The following is a 5,253-nucleotide window of genomic DNA, read 5'->3' as shown; positions in this document are numbered from 1 at the left end:
CAAGCCTGGAGCATCCCACATGGGAGAGGGGTGGAGAAAGGGGCTTAGAGTTCTCACTGGGACTGGCCAGGAGCTCTTTGGGGTCCTGAGGGGCCACCAGGGCTGTGCCTTGTGGTGACCTCGTCCCCAAAACACCATTAAATGCCCTTGATCCTAAAAAACCTCTGGAAAATCTGCCTGGAAAAGCCAAGTGAGGGGGCAGCTGGGAAAGCAAAGCAGATGGAGGCTCCTCTGAAACTCTGAGTGTTCCCATCTGGGCCAGGGAAGGGCTGGGGATGAGGTGGGGACAGTCCCCAGGGTGTCCCTTGGTGCTGCTGGGGACACCTGCAGGTGCTCTCCTGCAAGCTCCCAACCTGCACAGGGCTGGAAAAGAAAGAATTCTTCAATTTTTATGTGTTTGTGTATTTGTGGTCCTGCCCTCGCGAAAACTCGGGGTCAGGAGGCAAAATGGGCTTTGTTTAAGGCAAAACCTCTTGCTTTTGGGTTTTATCAGCATCTGCTGGGCCTTGCTCACTTCAAGAGCCTGGTTTAGGGGCTGCAAATGCCCTCAGCCCTTCAAAAATGAAAATAAAATGATGGGCTGGTCTTCACCGTGCTGCAAATCCCCCCTCAACCCCTCCAAAATGAGGATAAAATGATGTGCTGGTCCTCCCGTGCCATAAATCCCCTCAGCCCTTCCAAAATGAGGATAAAATGGTGTTCTGATCCTCACCCCGCTGCTCCCAACCCCAAATTCCCATGGCCAGCCCAGCCCTGATGTCAGAGGAGCTGCTTTTGAACTCACCCAGCGCTTAAATCCAACTCCAAACTTCCACATTTTAAATTTATTTTTTTAAACCCAAAACAAACAGCAAGCCAGGAAAAGAAACTCTCTTGTTGGCTTCTCTGGCTGCCAAGATAACCAACCCTCCTAACGAGCTGCTGTAATTAGGTGCTTTGATTCCCTGGTGCTGGGGGAAGGGGGTGCTCATCAATTCCCTGGATTTGGAGGATGTTGGGATGCTCTGTTTCCATCAGGGAGTTCTGGGTGCACACAAAAACAGTGATTTAAATGTTAGGGAACCAATCCTTGGTGTTTTTCTCCTCTCAAAAGTAGCGGTAAAAGCGGAAATGGAGAAATTTCCCCACGGGATAAAAATTTTTGGAAGGGAAAGGGAAATAATGTCACTGCTGGTCTGTTGAGATGTTCTCCTCTGAGACCCCCCTCAACCCCCAACTTTGATAATATTGACTTTTTAAATCAGCTAAAATATTAAATTCCTACGTTCTACCCCGAAATTAATATTTTAATAGAATATAAAAGTGGAGGCAGGGATGGAGCTGAGCAGTAAAACTGAAATGAAACATTTTTATCTCGCAGGAAGGAGCGGCTTTGGCGCCACTGCTTTGCTTCTTCCTTCCGCTCCTTTTATGGGGCTATTAAAATATTCATTTTAATATTATAAATATTGCATTCGATACCTAATGTGCCTTTGCACTCTTTGGGGCACCCAAAAGTCAGAACAATTTGCTGGGATGTGCTCAGGACCTGCAGCAGCTCGGGAGTGAAATATTTCAGCCTTTTTTTTTTGCTTTTCCCACCCATTTTTCTTGGAGGATGGAGAGCCTTGGGATGGCCTCTGGGACCAGTGACAGAGCCATGGATCCACAGAATAAACCATTAATCCAGCTGGACAATTAATTCAAATAAAAGGCTCTTCCCCCCTCCCCATCTCCTTAGAAATAATCACATAAAATGAATTTATGGCAATTACGGGATTTCTCTATTTCTGTCATTATCAGAACTATAGAAGGAAGGGCTGAGGATACAAATGGGTTTCTGGAAGGGAGGGAATTGAGATGTATTTTTAATCACGTTTCAGGATCAGCCACTCAGCTCCCACCCAGGATTAGCTCTGGGGCAGGGCTGGGATGCTCCTGCCACTACCAAGGAACTTCCCTGTGTGCGTTATTGGAAAATAATGGGAAAAACAGAGGCTTGGAGTGAGGCTTTCACTCTCCCGATGTGTCCCCAGGGCTGGTTTGGATTAATTCTTTCTGGTTTATGGAGGATTTATCTTCTTTGGGGGGTCCTGGGGGTGAAAAAGAACAACTCCATGTGCAGAGATCAGCACTGGCTGTTGGCTTTTCAGTAAAGCCCCCCAAAAATGGGGTTTGGAATGTGTTTTCATGCATCCAGAGGAGGGGTTTGCACCCAGGAGCTCTCCTTGCTCCTCATGGATTCATCCCAGCAAAGCCTTGGAAAGAGCAGAGCTGGAGAGAGGCCGTGCCTCAGTTTCCCCAGGAAAAGGGGAAGTGGCTCCCTGCCGGTGCCACCCCCGGGGGTCCCCTGGCAGCGGCGACACCTCCAGAGCGGCTCCCACAGGGATTAGGGCTGGCTGGCTGATTAGCGCCCTGTAATCCCCCGATTAGTGCTGCGGGATTAGGGCAGGTGCGGCCGGCCGGGGATTACCGGGGGCTGCTCTCTGCCCGGCCTGGCACCGCACCCGCGGCATCGGCCCCACGAACGCGCTGATCCACGCGGGGAGTGCCCCCAGCCCCTGCCCTGGGGCCGTGGGGTGTGTGTGGTTTTTTGGGGAGTGCAGCCCATGGGGTGAGAGCGATGGAGCTGCTGCCCCCGAGGTGCCCAGGGGTGATTCGGGAATTTGGGAATTTGTCCAGTCCTGCCTGGACATCCTTCAGTGTTTTTTTTCTTTTGGGATAACTCCTTGGAAAATCCATCCAGGAGTTGCTCGGGTGGGGAATTGTTCTGGGGTCGCATTTTGCCCTTCCCTGCCTCAGCTCCTGCTGGAATCAGGGGATTTATCTGCGGCATCTCCCCCTGGGAGAGATCCCAGCCCACTCCAGCCCCCTCCGCCCGCCAGCGCCGGAGTCATAAATAAAATCCAGCTGGGGTAAAAATACTCCTTTCTGGAACGGCTGGGGAAAAAAAAAAATAAAAAAAAAATCTCCCAGCGGTGCTGCCAAGAACCTGCCAGAGGCGCCGCGGAACGCGGGAGGGATTGCACCCAAACATCCCTCTTTAAAAGCCTCATCCATCAGTGGAAAGGATCCCGAGGCCGGGAAGGACAGGGCATCATCCCAGGCTCCCAGGGCTCGTCCTGGGCATCATCCCCCGCTTCCCAGGGCTCCTTCTGGAGTGGGGAAACTGAGGCTTTGTCCCACCCGGGCAGGCTGGGGAGGGGATCAGGGGCTGGGCGCTGCCACCCCGGGGGCTCAGCCCGGACTCAGCCCTCCCCTCCCGGAGCAATTGGGAGATTGGTTTATAAATCATGGGATTTTTATGGAAACGAGCGGCGAGCGCCTGGGAGGCGGCGGGGCCGCTCCAAAACAGCGCCCGGCCGCTCCTGCGGAATTCCAGGTGGCGGGGATTGAGGCACAGCCCATCTCCCTCCTCCTCCTCACCCTGGTGTTGTCCCCAGAGCTCTTCCAGCAGCACCCAAAGGTGCTGGGGACCCTCGGGGGGATCCCTCCTCCTCCTCAGCGCTGCGGGGCCGCCTCTTCCCGGGGGCATCTCCAGCCCCTGTCACTGCTCAAGGTCAGCCCCATTAATTGCCGTGAATTATTTTGGCGTTAATGGAGATGTCTTGTGCACTTCCACAGCGAACGAGGCTGCCAGGAGGAGAGAGCTGGCCGAGGTTTCCTGGGAAAGGGAGGTGGGGGAATGCATGGAAGCGGAGCGGGGAGAGGGGAGGCACCCGGCCTTGGTGTGGGCAGGGATGGTGGCAATGGCTGGCAGTGGGGTCTCAGCCCCCAAACGCTCTCACACTCCCGCTGGGCAGTTGAGGGGAGCGTGGCATTCCCAAAAACCCAACTCTCCCGTGGCTCCAGCAAGCCGGGATAAGGGAATCCCTCCCCAGCCGTGCCGGGAGCACCTCCAGGCCCTGCAGGAGCCGATCCGGGATGTGCCGGGATGTGCCGAGCTTTGCAGGGCACCGGGGAGGGACCGGGTGACCCAGGGGGGCACAGGGGGTCCCCAATACCCGCGGCATGGGGGCTCAGCCAGGAGGGGGTGACAGGGCTGAGCCCCCGGGTGGCACAGAGGGGACACCCGGCAGGTGTGGCAGAGAGGGGACAGGCTGCAGGGTGGCACAGAGGGGACAGGCTGCAGGGTGGCACAGGGGGAACAGGCTGCAGGGTGGCACAGAGGGGACAGGCTGCAGGGTGGCACAGAGGGGACAGGCTGCAGGGTGGCACAGGGGGGACACCCGGCAGGGTGGCACAGAGGGAGAGGCTGCAGGGTGGCACAGGGGGGACACGCTGCAGGGTGGCACAGAGGGGATACCCTGCAGGGTGGCCACAAGTGGCCAAACCCGGCTGCCCCTCCCCGCGCTCACCTTGCCCAGGAGGGCTCGGAACCCCAGAATTTTCACCACCCCGGGGCAGGGCCGGGCACCCCCGGCGGTGTTGGGGGGGGCTCGGGGAGCGGGCGGTGGGGGCTGCGAGGAGAAGGAGGAGGGGGAGGAGGAGGAGGAGGAGGAGGAGGAGGAGGAAGGCGCCTCCCCCTGCCGCCCTCCCCTCGCTGGCACCCAGCGGAGCCCGATGCGGCTCGGGCCGGGCGAGCGGGCACCGGAGCGCCCAGCCCGGCCCGGCACAGGCGGGGGGGCCGCGGCAGAGCCCCCCTCCACTGCCCGAGCCCCCGGCACCCCCTGCCTGCCTCCATCTGCCAGCAGCAGGGGGGACACCCCGTCTTTAACGCGGGGGAGGCGGGGACCCCCTCCTTGGAGCGCTCCTGGCGGGGTCCCCCCGCTGCCAGGCTGAGCCCCGGGGTGTCCCCCCAGCCCCTCGCATGCGGGGACCCCGCCGCCGAGCTGCTCCTGCCGCCGATTAATCGCATCTGCCTGGGATTAATTATTCACCCGGCTCTGGGTTGTGGTTTTTCTGTTACGTTCTTCTTGTTTTCTGCAGGGTGGCACAGAGGGACAGGCTGCAGGGTGGCACAGGGGGGACACGCTGCAGGGTGGCACAGAGGGGATACCCTGCAGGGTGGCCACAAGTGGCCAAACCCGGCTGCCCCTCCCCGCGCTCACCTTGCCCAGGAGGGCTCGGAACCCCAGAATTTTCACCACCCCGGGGCAGGGCCGGGCACCCCCGGCGGTGTTGGGGGGGGCTCGGGGAGCGGGCGGTGGGGGCTGCGAGGAGAAGGAGGAGGGAGAGGAGGAGGAGGAGGAGGAGGAGGAGGAGGAGGAGGGAGGCAGGTGGCTGTGGCTGGGCTCCTCCTCCTCACATGGGGGGGAGCTGAGCATGAAGGGC

At 58.6% G+C, this 5,253-nt stretch overlaps 1 protein-coding gene across 1 annotated transcript in view; it reads left to right on the top strand.

Annotated features, from left to right (window-relative positions):
• Nucleotides 1-3,615: 3,615 nt before the first annotated feature.
• Nucleotides 3,616-5,253, top strand: part of TMEM132E (transmembrane protein 132E) — a 26,425-nt gene continuing 24,787 nt past the window's right edge. Inside the window, exon 1 of the mRNA XM_039721017.1 lies at nucleotides 3,616-3,656. The gene's annotated coding sequence lies outside the window, so the exon portion shown is untranslated. The remainder of the gene's footprint in view (nucleotides 3,657-5,253) is intronic.

Source organism: Passer montanus, unplaced genomic scaffold (genome assembly GCF_014805655.1).
Source record: "Passer montanus isolate IOZ18808 unplaced genomic scaffold, ASM1480565v1 scaffold44, whole genome shotgun sequence".
In the NCBI taxonomy this organism is placed as follows: domain Eukaryota; kingdom Metazoa; phylum Chordata; class Aves; order Passeriformes; family Passeridae; genus Passer; species Passer montanus.
The sequence above is the reverse complement of the archived record's forward strand: the minus strand, read 5'-3'. Positions and strand labels throughout refer to the sequence as shown.